The sequence below is a fragment of the Camelus dromedarius genome, chromosome 9, assembly GCF_036321535.1.
Source record: "Camelus dromedarius isolate mCamDro1 chromosome 9, mCamDro1.pat, whole genome shotgun sequence".
Classification (NCBI taxonomy): Eukaryota; Metazoa; Chordata; class Mammalia; order Artiodactyla; family Camelidae; genus Camelus; species Camelus dromedarius.
The window spans coordinates 77,196,784-77,212,012 of NC_087444.1; the positions used below are offsets into that span (position 1 = coordinate 77,196,784).

Here is a 15,229-nt window from a genome sequence, read left to right on the forward strand (position 1 = left end):
GGTATTTTAAATTAAGTGTGTTTAAATAGCTGAAAAATAAAGGGAGGCAAACATCGATTGTTTTACAGAAGAACGGGCAGTTTCTGAAAAGAGTTAGAAATTTTAGAGATGAAACTTTCAGTAGAACCAACACATTATAAAATTCACCCCATCAAGGACAAAGGAGCTGAAACCGGAATACAGCATGGAGGAAGGTTCCAGAATGCTGCAGAGAGTCCAGAAATGGACATCCGGGGTGCCTGGGGAATAGGCCGCGGGGGGCCACCTGCAAGTTATCTCCTGCAAGTGTCAGAGGCAGGAAGCTGGGGACGTCCAGCAACAGCTCAAGAGATAAATAACTGAACGCTTTTCAGAGTTGAGGACAGACCCGCTAAGTGCTAGGACGCATGCATTTACAAGTGACGTCTCTGCTCTGTCTTGACCCTTCATGGTGAAGCAAGGAAATGAAGGGTAAGTTAGAAAACGGACAAATCCTGCACCGAATTGTGCGCTTTAAAACGGTAGTTCTATTTTTTGTAAGTTTCAACTAAGAAAATTCAAGGGGAATTTGCCTGGGGCCCAAAAATGTCCTGAAATTACTTCCTAAGGAAAATGCAAATTACCATCAAGAAAATAATGAGCTCCTGGGACCAGACAACCGCCTACCAGACGATACTGGAGAAACACCTTCAAGGGATTACTGGCGGAGAACTGAATACTGAGCTGAATTACTTTTTATGGGACAAAACTGAAGGGTCGTGGGGGGCAAATCCCTACGTATGGGGACCCTCAGGGCACCGCACCTGACCTGTCGGAGCCGTGTCTCAGCGGTCACCCCGGCACGCCAGGCTGCGTCCTCATGAGAGATGCGGAGGGCCTGGGGGGCCGGACCTCTTAACCACCGGCTGTATCTTCCTGTCCTCGTAGTTGAGTCGCACGTTTTATCTGAAATAAGAAAATGATTCCAAGTGACTTGGTAGAGAGAACGGGAGTGGAGGGAGGCCTTCCCCGAGGTGCACGTTCTTGGACGTTTTATGGTTTTCGCGCTCGGTGCGAGGAGCACTCAGGGATGCAATGGAGAAAGGGAGACGCACCAGTGAGAAAAAAATGGCAGAAAAGCTGTGGAAAATCATGCAAACACACACTTGCACATACAAACGCACGTGCACACGCGTATGTATGTGAGCACTCGGCTCAGGTGAAGTGTGGTTAGAACACGGTCTTCTCTGAAGGAGGAGGGTAACGCGTCGTTGCTCAGAATACAGACACTAAACGGGGCACCTGCCTGCAGTTAGACCGGGAGTAGCTTCCGGAGTGCCTGGCGCTTGGCGCCCCTGTCCCCCGGAGGGGCGCGGCAGTGCTGGCGCCGGGCGCTGGCCCCTGCTCCCGCCCTCAGAAGGACAGGTGCCAGGGCTGGGCACCGCCTCTCAGTCCCGCAAATCCTGCCGGCTGCCGAGAGCCGCCGCCCCTGGTCCTCGCTCTGCGCCGCCCCCACGTGTGCCCGCTGCAGGTGAGCCTCGCGGGCAGCGTCCCGGGGGCCCGGGGTGTCGCGCGTCCCTCGCTCACTCCGCTCCGAGGGACGTGGGGGGGGGGGGGTCCCGGGCGAGCCGAGTGCACCTCTCGGCTCCGCGCCGGGCCGGCCCGGAGGGGGGCTCACGGGGCAGAGTGAAACTGCTCTCTGTCGGCTTCACGCTGCTTTTTCTGGGGTTTACGCCCATCCGAGGTGTTGCAGCTTGTTAGCTGGATGCTGGGGCTCTCGTAAAAGTTATCTGGCCCAACTGTCTTTTCGTCCGAGTTCCTGTGGGGGGACGAGGGCTGGGCGTTCCTATTCAGCCATCTTGCTGACATCGCTGGAATAAAACGTTGATTAAAATTTCTAGAATGCGTCTTAGCGAGACCAGAAATGGGGAAATGAAAAAGGCAGTTAATAGACGCAGGAAATAAAATGAGAAGGGTCAACGAACAGCTGTTGCAGTCTTAGAACGAGCAAGGAGAGTGATGTTACGCGGTACTTGAGGAGACCGCAGACCTGGAACACTGCGCCTCCCCCACTGCAGGCCATCGGGGTCCCCTCCCCTCAGGGCGCGCACGTTTATTTCTAACTCACCTTCCAGGGACTCTGTAGCCCTTTGAGGGTCCACAGTTAGGGATAAATTTGCGCTGAAGCTCCTGGCTCTTGGTGCGCTTTGGTGCAATACTGCTCCAAGGAACGCAAATAATAATAATTGTATTTGGTATTTTGTAACCAATGCATCACGTCATGTAAGCCTCGCAACTACTTTGTGGAGTAATATTTGCTTTTTTTTTTTTTTAAATAGAGGCAGAAACAGCCTGGGAATGGAAATGTGATTTATCCACATTCAACACGCCAACAGGTAATTCTTTTAACAGAGCCAGATGGTTCAAACTCCCAGTCCTGTGCTTGTTACTGAAACTTATCGCCATGATGTCTCTCGTGCTATGAGGTGGCGGAGCTGTGTGAGCTGGTGGTTTCTGTGCGGAGTTCACTGAACCCGCAGAGTCTCAGGGGAGAACAGGGTGTGAGGACTCGCTAACTGGAGGGTCTTTAAGATCCTCTGCTGAGTCAGCTGGGTGCACGGTCTCTCCTGGACTCACGTGGCTTTTCTTGAGGGCAGACCCCCATTTGGGTGAAATTATGTCCCTGTTCAAGAAGAAGTTGTCGGGTGAGTCTCATTCTGAACGTGACCTTAGTCTAAGGACAGACCCTGCCACGTCTCTTACGTGCCCTCTGATGGCCACAGGGAGGATGGCTTTCGGCTGGAAGAAAAGTGCCTTTGGAGGCCTGAGGCATTTCCCAGACTTCCTCCGCAGTCTCCACCTACATTCAGCCTCTCGCCATTGAACATGATGCCGTCTGTAGGCTTCTGTGGATGTCTTTTGTCTGGTGGAGGAAGTTCCCTTCAATACTAGAGTGCCAAGAGTTTCCTTTTGTTGTGTCTTTAATCACGAATGGATGTTGGATTTTGCCAAATCTTTTTTCTCTATCTATTGATATGATCGTGTGGTTTTTCTTTTTTAAACTATCAATGTGATTCTTCAATTTTTGAATATCATACTAACCTTGCAGTCCTGGGATAAGCCCCGCTTGGCTGTGGAATAGTACTTTAAGAATGCATTGTTAGATTTGATCTGCTAGTATTTTGTCGAAGAGGGAGATTTGCCCGCAGTTTTTCATTTTATTTTGCTTTAGTATTAGAGTTTGTCTGGCCTCCTAGAAAAGAACATTTCCTCTTCATCTACTTCTAGAAGAAATTGTGTAGAATTATTGTTTTTACATGTTTTCTATAATCTGCAAGGAAAACCATTTAGGCGTGGAGATTTCTTTGGGTAAGACTTTTTAAAATTTAATTTTTATTGAAGTGTAGTTGATTTACAATATTAGTTTCAGGTGTGCAGCAAAGTGTTTCAGTTATACGTATACATACATTTATATATATATGTTTCCAGATTCTTTCCCATTATAGCTTATTACAAGAAATTGAATATAGTTCCCTGTGCTGTACAATAGGTCTTTGTTGTGTATCTATTTTACATGTAGTATCTGTTGGTTCCAAACTTTTAATTTATCCCTCCCCTCACCTTTCCCTTTGGTAACCATAGTTTGTTTTCTGTGTCTGTGAGTCTATTTCTGGTTTGTAAATAGAATTTGTGTATTTTTCTAGATTCCACATGTAAGTGATATTATATGTTTGTCTTTCTCTCTCTGACTTACTTCACTTAGTGTGATAATCTCTAGGTCCATCCATGTTGCTGCAAATGGTATTATTTTGTTCTTTTTTGTGGCTGAGTAATATTCCATTGTGTGTGTGTGTATACACACATACATACATACCACATCTTTTATTAAAACTATTTTTATTGAGTTATATTCAGTTTACAATGTTATATCAAATTCCAGTGTACAGCACAAGTTTTCAGTTATACATGAACATATATATATATTCATTGCCACATTTTTTTCACTGTGAGCTAACACAAGATCTTGTATATATTTCCCTGTGCTATACAGTATAATCCTGTGTATCTTTTCTACATTTTGAAATCCCAGTCTGTCCCTTCCCTCCCCCTGCCCCCTTGGCAACCACAAGTTTGTATTCTATGTCTATGAGTCTGTTTCTGTTTTGTATTTATGTTCTTTTTCTTTTTTTTTCTTTTTTTAGATTCCACGTATGAGCGATCTCATATGGTATTTTTCTCTCTCTTTCTGGCTTACTTCACATAGAATGACATTCTCCAGGAACATCCATGTTGCTGCAAATGGCGTCATGTTGTCGTTTTTAATGGTTGAATACTATTCCATTATATAAATATAGCCCGTCTTCCTCATCCAGTCATCTGTTGATGGACATTTACGCTGTTTCCATGTCTTGGCTATTGTAAACAGTGCTGCTGTGAACATTGAGGTGCAGGTGTCTTTTTGAAGTAGGGTTCCTTCTGGATATATGCCCTGGAGCAGGATTCCTGGATCATATGGTAAGTCTATTCCTAGTCTTTTGAGGAATCTCCATACTGTTTTCCACAGTGTCTGCACCAAACTGCATTCCCACCAGCAGTGTAGGAGGGTTCCCTTTTCTCCACAGCCTCTCCAGCATTTGTCATTTGTGGACTTTTGAATAATGGCCATTCTGACTGGTGTGAGGTGATACCTCATTGTAGTTTTGATTTGCATTTCTCTGATAATTAGTGATATTCAGCATTTTTTCATGTGCCTATTGATCATTTGTATTTCTTCCTTGGACAATTGCTTGCTTAGGTCTTTGGCCCATTTTTGGATTGGGTTGTTCAGTTGTTTCTTATTAAGTCATATGAGTTGCTTATATATTCTGGAGATCAAGCCTTTGTCAGTTTCATAATTTGCAAAAATTTTTTCCCATTCCATAGGTTGTCGTTTTGTTTTACTTATGGTTTCCTTTGCTGTGCAGAGGCTTGTAAGTTTCATTAGGTCCCATTTGTTTATTCTTGCTTTTATTTCTATTGCTTGGGTAGACTGCCCTGGGAGAACATTTTTGAGATGTATGTGAGATAATGTTTTGCTTGTATTTTCTTCTAGGAGGTTTATTGTATCTTGTCTTATGTTTAAGTCTTTGATCCATTTTGAGCTGATTTTTGTGTATGGTGTAAGGGAGTGTTCTAGCTTCACTGATTGACATGCTGCTGTCCAGCTTCCACAACAGCATTTGCTGAAGAGACTGTCTATATTCCATTGTGTATTCTTGCCTCCTTTGTCGAAGATTAGTTGACCAAAAGTTTGTGGGTTCCTTTCTGGGGTCTCTCTTCTGTTCCATCGGTCCATATGCCTGTTTTTGTACCAATACCATGCTGTCTTGATGACTGTAGCTGTATAGTATTGTCTGAAGTCTGGGAGAGTTATTCCTCCAGCCTCTTTCTTTTTCTTCACTAATGTGTTGGCAATTGTAGGTCTTTTGTGGTTCCGTATAAATTTTATTATGATTTGTTCTAGTTCTGTGCAATATGTCCTGGGTAATTTGATAGAGATTGCATTAAATCTGTAGATTGCCTTGGGCAGCGTGACCATTTTAACAATATTGATTCTTCCAATCCTGGAGCATGGGATACCTTTCCATTTTTTCAAGTCTTCTTTAATTTCCTTAATCCGTGTTTTATAGGTCTCCGTGTATAAGTCTTTCACCTCCTTGGTTAGATTTATTGCTGGGTATCATACCACATCTTTGTTATCCAGTCATCTGTCAGTGGACATTTAGGTTGTTTCCATGTCTTGGCTATTATAGTTAACGCTGCCATGGCATTGGGGTGCATGTGTCTTTTTGAGTTACTTTTCTCCGGATGCATGCCCGGGAGTGGGATTGCTGGATCATATGGTAAGTGTATTTTTAGTTTTTTAAGGAACCTCTATAGTATCCTCCATCGTGACTGCACAAATTTACATTCCCACCAACAGTGTAGGAGGGATCCCTTTTCTCCACACCCTCTGTAGCATTTATTATTTATAGACTTTTTAATGACAGCCATTCTGATTATAGTTTCGTAGTTTTGGTTTGCATTTCTCCAGTAATAAGTGATATTGAGTGTCTTTTCATGTGCCTGTTGGCCATCTGGATGTCTTCTTTGGAGACATGCCTGTTTAGGTCTGCTGCCTATTTTTTGATTGGGTTCTGTGTTTTTTTGATATTAAGCTGTATGAGCTGTTTGTATATTTTGGAAATTAGTCCCTTGTTGGTCACATCATTTGTAAATATTTTCTCCCAATCTGTAGGTTGTCTTTTCATTTTCTGTATGGTTTTCTTTGCTGTGTGAAAGCTTTTAAGTTTAATTAGATTCGATCTGTTTAATTTTGCTTTTATTCCATTATTCTAGGGGAAGGCTGAAAAATTATTGCTGCAATGTATGTCAAAGTGTGTTCTGCCTATGTTTTCCTGTAGAAGTTTTATAGTATCTGGTCTTACATTTAGGTCTTTAATCCAGTTTGAGTTTATTTTTGTATATGGTGTTGGAAAATGCTCTAATTTCATTCTTTTACATACAGCTGTCCAGTTTTCCCAGCACCACTTGTTGAAGAGACTGTCTTTTCTCCATTATATATTCTTGCCTCCTTTGTCGTAGATTAATTGACCATAAGTGTGTGGGTTTAGTTCTGGACTTTCTACTCTGTTCCACTGATTTATGTGTGTTTTTGTGCCAGTGCTATACTTTTCTGAGTACTAGAGCTTTGTAGTATAGTCTGAAGTCAGGGAGCCTGATTCCTCCAGCTCCTTTCTTCTTTCTAAAGATTGTTTCAGCCATTTGAGTCTTTGGTGTTTCCATACAGATTAAAGAAAGTGTTTGTTCCAGCTCTGTGAAAAATGCCATTGGTAATTTGATAGGGACTGCATTGAATCTGTAGATTGCCTTGGGTTGTATGGCCATTTGAACAATATTGATTGTTACAGACCAAGAACATGGTATATCTTTCCATCTGTGTCATCTTCATTTTGTTTCCTAAGAGTATCTTATAGTTTTCAGAGTACAGGTCTTTTGCCTCCTTAGGTAGGTGTATTCCTAGGTATTTTATTCTTTTTGATGTGATGGTAAATAGGATTGCGCCCTTAATTTCTTTTTCTGCTGTTTCATTGTTAGTGTATAGAAATGCATCAGATTTCTGTATATTAATTTTGTATCCTGCAACTTTACTGAATTCATTGATGAGCTCTACTAGTTTTCTAGTAGCATCTTTAGGATTTTCTATGTACAGTATCAGGTCATCTGCGAACAGTGACAGTTTTACTACTTCTTTTTCAATTTGGATTCCCTTTATTTCTTTTTCTTCTCTGATTACTGTGGCTAGGATTTCCAAAACTATGTTGAAGTGAAGTGGCAAGAGAGGGCATTATAGTCTTGTTCCTGATCTCAGAGGAAATGCTTTCAGTTTTTTACCACTGAATATGTTGTTGGCTGTGCGTTTGTCACGTATGGCCTTTATTATGTTGAGGTATGCGCCTTCTATGCCCGCTTTCTGGAGAGGTTTTTTTTTTTTTTATCATAAATAGATGTTGAATTTTATCAAAAGCTTTCTCTGCATCTGTTCAGATTATCATACGGTTTTTATTCTTCCGTGGGTTAATGTGGTGTGTCACACCGACTACTTTGCGAGTATTGTAAATCCTTGCATCGCTGGAATAAATCCCACTTGACCGTGGTTTATGATCCTCTAAATGTATTGTTGGAATTGGTTTGCTAGTATTTTGTTGAGAATTTGTGCATTAATGTTCATCAGTGATATCGGTCTGTACTTTTCTTTTTTGTGTGACATCTTTGTCTGATTTTAGTATCAGGGTGATGGTGGCCTCATAGAATGAGTTTGTAAGTACTCCTTCCCCTGCAATTGTTTGGGAGAGTTTCAGAAGCGTAGCTGTTAACTCTTCTCCAGATGTTTGGTAGAATTTGCCTGTAAGCCATCTGGTCGTGGACTTCACTTTGTTGAGAGTTTTTAAATTACTGATTTGACTTCAGTACTGGTAATTGGTCCATTCATATTTTCTATTTCTTCTTGGGTCAGTCTTGGGAGATTGTACCTTTCTCAGAAATTGTCCATTTCTTCTAGTTTGTACATTTTGTTGGTGTATAGTTGCTCATAATAGTCTCTTATGATCCTTTGTATTTCTGTGGTGTCAGTTGTAACTTCTCCTTTTTTGTTTCCAATTTTACTGATTTGTGTCCTCTCCCCCACCCCCACCTTTTTGTTGTTGTTGATGAGTGTGGCTAAAGCTTTATTAATGTTGTTTATCTTTTCAAAGAACCAGCTTTTAGTTTCATTGGTCTTTTCTTTTTTCTTTTTGGTTTCTATTTCATTTGTTTCTGCTCTGATCTTTATGATTTCTTTCCTTCTACTAACTTTCTGTTTTGTTTGTTCTTCTTTCTCTAGTTACTTTTGGTATAAGGTTAGGTTGCTTTTTGAGATTTTTTTTGTTTCCTGAGGTAAGCTTGTATCACTGTAAACTTCCCTCTTAGAACTGTTTTACTGCATCCCATAGATTCTGGATCATTTTGTTTTTGTTTTCCTTTGTTTCTAGGTATTTTTTGATTTCCTCTTTGGTTTCTTCAGTGATCAGTGGTTATCAGCAGCATATTGTTAGCTTCCACGTGTTTATGTTTTTTGAAGTTTTTTTCTTGTAGTTGATACCTAATCTCATAGCATTGTGGTCAGAAAAGATGCTTGATACGATTTCAATTTTCTTAGTTTACTGAGGCTTTCTTGAGGCCCAGCATGTGATCTTTCCTAGAGAAAGTTCCACGTGCACTTGAGAAAAATGGTATTCTGCTGCTTTTGGGTGAAATGCTCTATAAATATCAATAAAGTCCATGGGATCTAATGTGTCATTTAGGGCTGTGTTTCCTTATTGATTTTCCGTCTGGATGGTCTGTCCATTGATGTAAGTGGGCTGTTAAGGCCCCTCATTATTATTGTGTTGCTGTCAATTTCTCTCTTTATGTCTGTTAACAGTTGCCTTATATATTGTGGTGCTCCTATATTGGGTGCATATATATTTACAATTGTTATTGTAAATAACAATTATAGTTGTTATTGTAAATTCTTCTTCTTGGATCAATCCCTTGATCATTATGTAGTGTCCTTCATTGTCTCTCGTAATAGTTTTTAAAGTCTATTTTGTATGATATAAGTATTGCTACTCCGTCTTTCTTTTGGTTTCTGTTTGCATGGAATTCCTTTTTCCATCCCCTTACTTTCAGCCTGCATGTGTCTGTGGCTCTGAAGTGGGTCTCTCGTAGACAGCATATATACAGGTTTTGTTTTTGTATCCACTCAGCCAGTCTGTGTCTTTTGGTTGGAGTCTTTAATCTGTTTACATTTAAGGTAGTTATCAATATGTGTATTATTATTGCCATTTTGTTAATTGTTTTGCATTCATTTTTGTAGGTTTTTTCCCCCCTTACTTTGTTCTCGTCTCTTGTGATGACTATCTTTAGTGTTATGTTTGCATTTCTCTTTCTTTTGTGTGTATATATCTATTATAGATTTTTGATTTGCCGTTACCATGAGGCTTTGGTATAAAAGTCTCTCAATATATACATGATTGTTTTAAGTTGCTGATCTCTTAAACTCCAGTGCATTTTGAATACCCTGCATTCATACTCTCCTTCCCTCATGATTATTACTTTTGATATCATATTTTACAATTAATTGTTCTGTGTAACCTTTAGCTGCTTACTGTGGATACACATGATTTTACTACTTTTAACTTCCCTGTTAGTTTGTGTGTGGATGATTTCCTACCTTTACTGTATATCGGCCTTTACCAATGAGCTTTTCCATTTCATATTTTTTTCTTTGTGTGTGTGTGTGTATATATATATATATATATATATATATGTGTGTGTGTGTGTGTGTGTGTGTGTATATATATATATATTTTTAATGCATAGTCAGTTTACAATGTTGTGTCAATTTCTGGTGTACAGCACAATGGTTCAGTCATACATGAACATACATATATTCATTTTCATATTCTTTTTCACCATAAGTTACTACAAGTTATTGAATATAGTTCCCTGTGCTATACAGTAGAGACTTGTTGTTTACCTATTTTATATATAGTTAGTATCTGCAAATCTCAAACTCCCAATTTTTCCCTTCCCACCCTCTTCCCCCACTGGTAACCATAAGTTTCTTTTCTACATCTTCGAGTCTGTTTCTGTTTTGTAAGTAAGGTTGTTTGTATTTTTTTTTAAGATTCCACATATAAGTGATATCATATGGTTTATCTGTCTTTCTCTTTCTGGCTTCACTTAAAATGATAATCTCCAGGTCCATCCATGTTGCTGCAAATGGCATTATTTTATTCTTCTTTATGGCTGAGGGACATTTAAGTTGCTTCCGTGTCTGAGCTATTGTAAATAGTGCTGCTATGAACACTGGGGTGCATGTATTTTTTTGAATTAAGTTTCCCTCTGGATATATGCCAAGGAGTGTGATTGCTGGATAATATGGTTAGTGTGTTTTTGTTTTAAGGATCCTTCATACTTATTTTCCATAATGGCTGCACCAAACTACATTTCCACAAACACTGTAGGAGCGTTCTCTTTTCTCCACACCCTCTCCAGCATTTATTGTTTGTAGACTTTTGTGTGTGTGTGTGGGAAGGTAATTAGATTTACTGATTTATTTATTTTTTTAGATCAGGTACTGGGGATTGAACCCAGGACGTTGTGGATGCTAAGAAAGCACTCTATGACTTGAGCTATACCCTCCCCCTATTGTTTGTAGACATTTTGATGATGGTCATTCTCGCTGGTGTGAGGTGATACATGATTGTCATTTTGACTTGCATTTCTCAAATAATTAATCATGTTGAGCATCTTTTCATGTGCCTTTTAGTCGTGTGTATGTTTTCTTTGGGGAAATGTCTATTTAGGTCTTCTGCCCATTTTTTTGTTTGGGTTGTTGGGGTATTTTTATATAGAATTGTATGAGCTGTTTGTATATTTTGGATATTAACCCCTTTTTGGTCGCATCTTTGGCAAATATTTTCTCCCATTCGATAGGTTGTCTTTGCCTTTTGTTGATGGTTTCGTTTGCTGTACAAAAGCTTTTAAGTTTGATTGGGTCCCATTTGTGTATTTTTGCTTTCACTTCCTTTGCCTTTGGAAACGGACCTAAGAAAACATTGCTGTGATGTGTATCAGAGAGTGTCTGGCCTGTGTTCTCTTCTAGGAGGTTTATGCTGCCATGCCTTACATTTAGGCCTTTAAACCATTTGGGGTTTATTTTTATATGTGGGGTGAAGGAGTGTTCTTATTTCATCGATTTACATGCAGCTGTCCAGTGAACCCTGAATCCGCTAACCTGAGAATGAGAGCCCACCTCACTGCCCTTCGCACTGCGCGTCTGATTCCACAGGTGCCGGGGCGACTCGGAGCGGCGCCTGGAGTTCAGCACCACGGACAGAGGCGAGGCGGGGCTCCCGCTCCTCAGCGGGGCACCCTCCCCTGCAGGCACTTCTCCCCGCACGGACCAGCCGGTAGTCCCTGTGATGGCAGTTATACTGAGACAGGAAGCCCCTCCCCTCATTCCTCCCCCCACCCTCAGGGCCTGTGGGAACAGGCCCTTCTGTAAATGCTTAGTGGGGACGGGTAAACAGAAGTTCAGGCCAGGACCAGGGAGACTGTCTCCTCTAGGCTAAGAGGACTGTTACTCAGCAGATGGGCAGTTTGTGCCTGTGGGTGAGGGTCTGACCACCTCAGTGCTGCCTTAAACAAGAACAGATGGAGGATGTAGGGGTGTGGCTGGCTCTTCATGCTATTTTTAGCTCCATGTATTTCCTCAAAGTTCAGAGCTGTACACTTTCACTCTCTTTTCTGCACCCAGCTAGCACTGCCTGGACCCTGGGGAGGGGGGTAAGTGGTGGAAAGGGAGGGGACCCCCCCTGTAATATCCATCCCTCAGTGGGGGAGGGGTCATCTGTGGCTGACGTCCCTGTTGCTCCCTCCTTCCCATCCAGCCCAGAGCTCTCCTGGGACAGGGCTGTGAGCTGAGAGTCTGGATTTTCAATGGATAGGGGGAAGGGGCTCCTCACCTGAGAGAAGGAGCTCCAGGGAGTCAGTGGGAGTGACAGCAGGTAGGGGGAGGTGCTGTGTGAGCTGTAGCACCTGTAGTCCCATTGTGGGCTGAGGTCACAGGACTCAAGGTGAAGTTGGCCTGCAAGGATGCAGCTGTGTCCTGCAGATGAAGGTGCTGGGAGTACACAGTGACCCCTCTCGGGACAGAAGGAAGGCATCCGACCAGATCTCAGAGCCGCACTGCAGGGTCACGTCCCCTCCCCAGGGCAGCGAGTCCCCTGGATGGGCTGAGAGGGAGGGTTTCTTGTACATTCCTGGGGAGAGGAACGTCATGATCTGCAGAGAGCCACCCTCCTCCCCTACACACACCGTGGACCCTGAGCTGAGGGACCACCATCCTCTCTCTAGGGACCGTGTCTGTAACTCCCTCTCAGCTCCTCCCAGCTCCTCTGTGTGGTCTCTTTAATCTCCATGCTCCCACTCCATTTTTCTTTGTCGACCATGGACCCATCTCAGCCTCTCCTCCAGGCTGCTCTCCCTGGACCCCTTCACCACCAGGGGTCACCCTGGGCCCAGCAGTCTGAGCTGACAATGAAGACATGGGGCAGGACAGGGGCTCTTCACCTGTGATGAGGAAGTCCAGGGGTCGCTGGGGGCCGACCATGTGTAGGAATGGTAATGTCCACCGTAGCATCTGTACGGACCCCCATGGGTGTGATTCATAGAGCCCGGGGGAAGTCGGGGCTGTGCTGCCTGACAACTTTGAGTGGGGTGAGCCCTTCAACCTTGGTGAGAGGGAATCTGTCAAATCAGGCCTCTGAGTGACACTGGCGGGGCAGGCTGTCCCCAGAGAGTACCACTGGACCAACTGGGCTGAGGGAGGGCTCCTGCACACTCCTGGAGAGATGGGGACAGTGGCACCAGAGGGACATAGACATGACATTGCTCACTGGGGGCAGGGGGTAGAGCTCTCTCTGGTTTCTCCCAGATCCTACCTTCTATGGAGCTGCGCCAGGAGGGCACTGTAACTAACCCCCGCCCCCCAGCTTTCCCAAGGCTCCACTGAGCACAGTGTGGCATCCATCTTTGGTCCACAGGAAGGAGATGGGGTTGAGAAAATTAATTTTTTTCTTACATGGCATTGAGATACAGAGGTCACTGGGGTGTGACCACACATGGAGGTGGGGGAGCCTGAAGAATTGTAGCATCTGTAAATCTCCCTGTGACAGGTGTTCAGGGGGCCCGCAGGAGAGAGGCCTGTCCCTTCCATAGCGCCCACAGTTCCTGGGTGTCCTGTGTCGGGGCGGGGCGGGGCCTCCCTCCTTCAGCAGGTGCCCGGGCAAACCGTGAGCCGCAGCAGAGGGACACGCTCCCTCCTGACGCCACCACAGGGCTTGGGTGGGCTGAGAGGGAGGTGCTCCGTACCCCTGGGGGGGGAGGTGGCTGTGCTAAAGGGGGACTGTGCGGGAAGAGGTCCCCCTGAGCCCACACTCTGCCCCCTCTGCCTGTGAGGAGGAGCCCACAGTGAGAGGGCCCCCGCCCCTCCCTGTTACCTGTCACCGCCAGGGGCAGGGGGTGGCTCCACTCTGACCAGCGGGTCCTCCTGTGACATGCACACTGATATTGCCTGGCGGTGCTAGATCCCCAGGGTTCAGAGCGGGCCTCGTCTGAGTCTCTGAGTGATTGGGTCAGATTTGGGGCTGAGCACATTTCCCCCTGTTCCCGCCACCCCCAGAAGTTCTGTCACCACTGAGCCTCCTAAGCCTTGAGTCCCTCAGAGTTCAGATCTTGGAGGGGAAGGGCCCCATCCGTCCTCTCTTCCCGAAAGCTCACTGAAGCAGAGAAAGTCAGTGACCCTTGGTGTAGTGGCATTGCCTCCCATGGTCCCCAGTCGTGCAGAGGGTTTACAAAAAACACAGAGCCAGCAGGACAGACAGACTGCACAGGGTGTGACCAGGTCCAGGCGCTGTTACACGTTGTCAGTTCCTTAATAGCAGCCTCCCAGAAAGAGGAAGAGCCCCGCCCAGGGCCTCTCTCTGTTCTCACTGAGGGATGGGGTTCAGGAGACAGCAGGCTCTGGAACCTTCCAGCCCACACCTGAGTCATCCAGACCGCATAGACTCCTCCTCCACCTCATGCCAAATTTAAATCCAGAGAGTGACACTGGTCTCAGGACATGAATTTGAGGATGCAGGGCAGGGCCTTGGAGCGGCCCGATTTTGGTTCCAATTCTTGTTTTGCTTTGTTTTGTTTTGTTTCCCTGCAAAAAGCTTTGTTGTTTCCATTTGGTCAAAGGCTCGGGAGAGGCTCCAGGGTGGTCACAGAGCTGCCCGGGGGCTGCAGAGAGGAGCCCCGACACCGGGGCCCCTCCCAGCCCGCTGGGCTCCGGAGGCTCGCGGAGGTTCTGAGCCTTCGGGGGAGACACTCCGCAGCGCAGCCCGGGGCCGCCCGCCCGCGGAGGCGGGTCGGGCGGGCTCAGCCCTTGATGCGCGGCACCTGCTCACCAAGGACGCGCGTCTCCGGGAAGTCACGGGGGGAGAGCGGGGTCTGCGCGGGCGGAACGCAGGGCTTGCGGACCGCGAAGGGCCTGGCTCGGGTCTCCCCACGCCCTCGGAGCTCCCGTAGCGCCCCGGGTGTCCCCCCTGCGTGTCCTGGGAGGGGCCGCCACAGCACTTGTTCTGTACCTTCAAGAGAGCTTGGTCCCCTCTGGCTTCTCCTCCACCAATTTGTGGGAGAAATGGCCCAGAGGCACGCCGCCAAGGTCAAAATAGAAGCCTGGAGAGAGGCAGGTGTCGGTCGCTGGCAGGTGTGTGTCGACCTGGCGGTGGACGGCGGCCTCCACCTGGATAGAATAACTCTGATAAACCTGGGAGCTCATGGTTGGTCAGCAATAAGGAGCTAAGCTCAGAAGTGGTGTTGGCTGGTCCGGGAAGCCAGGGATAGATGAGTGGTTGGCTCCAAGGCTGGGAGTGGAAAAAAGGTGGAGGGTGGTCGCAGGCTGGAGGAAGGGGCATCCTTGGTTCTCTTCTGAACAAAATCTGTGGAGGCAAAAGGCAGATCCGAGGGACCCCCAGCACACTGCTTTGGTTTCAGTCCTAACTCTGTTTTTTATATTTTTTGTAGACCTTGGGGATGTCACTTCCCTTTCCTAAGACACTGTAAATGCAAATCTTCTTCCCTCTTCCCTTCCTTCCAT

The 15,229-nt window shown here is 45.2% G+C and overlaps 1 protein-coding gene and 1 pseudogene across 3 annotated transcripts in view; one reads left to right on the forward strand and one right to left on the reverse strand.

Annotated features, from left to right (window-relative positions):
• CDC42EP5 (CDC42 effector protein 5) overlaps positions 1 to 15,229 on the forward strand; it is a 92,996-nt gene that overhangs the window by 5,298 nt on the left and 72,469 nt on the right. Inside the window, exons 1-2 of one of the 3 annotated variants that reach the window (XM_064489865.1) lie at positions 472 to 1,489; positions 2,298 to 2,354. The gene's annotated coding sequence lies outside the window, so the exon portion shown is untranslated. Of the gene's footprint in view, positions 1 to 471; positions 1,490 to 2,297; positions 2,355 to 15,229 lie in introns of those variants that run through there. The other 2 variants (XM_064489870.1, XM_064489869.1) reach the window with 2 other exon arrangements.
• On the reverse strand, positions 1,271 to 13,743 carry LOC135322195 (uncharacterized; annotated as a pseudogene).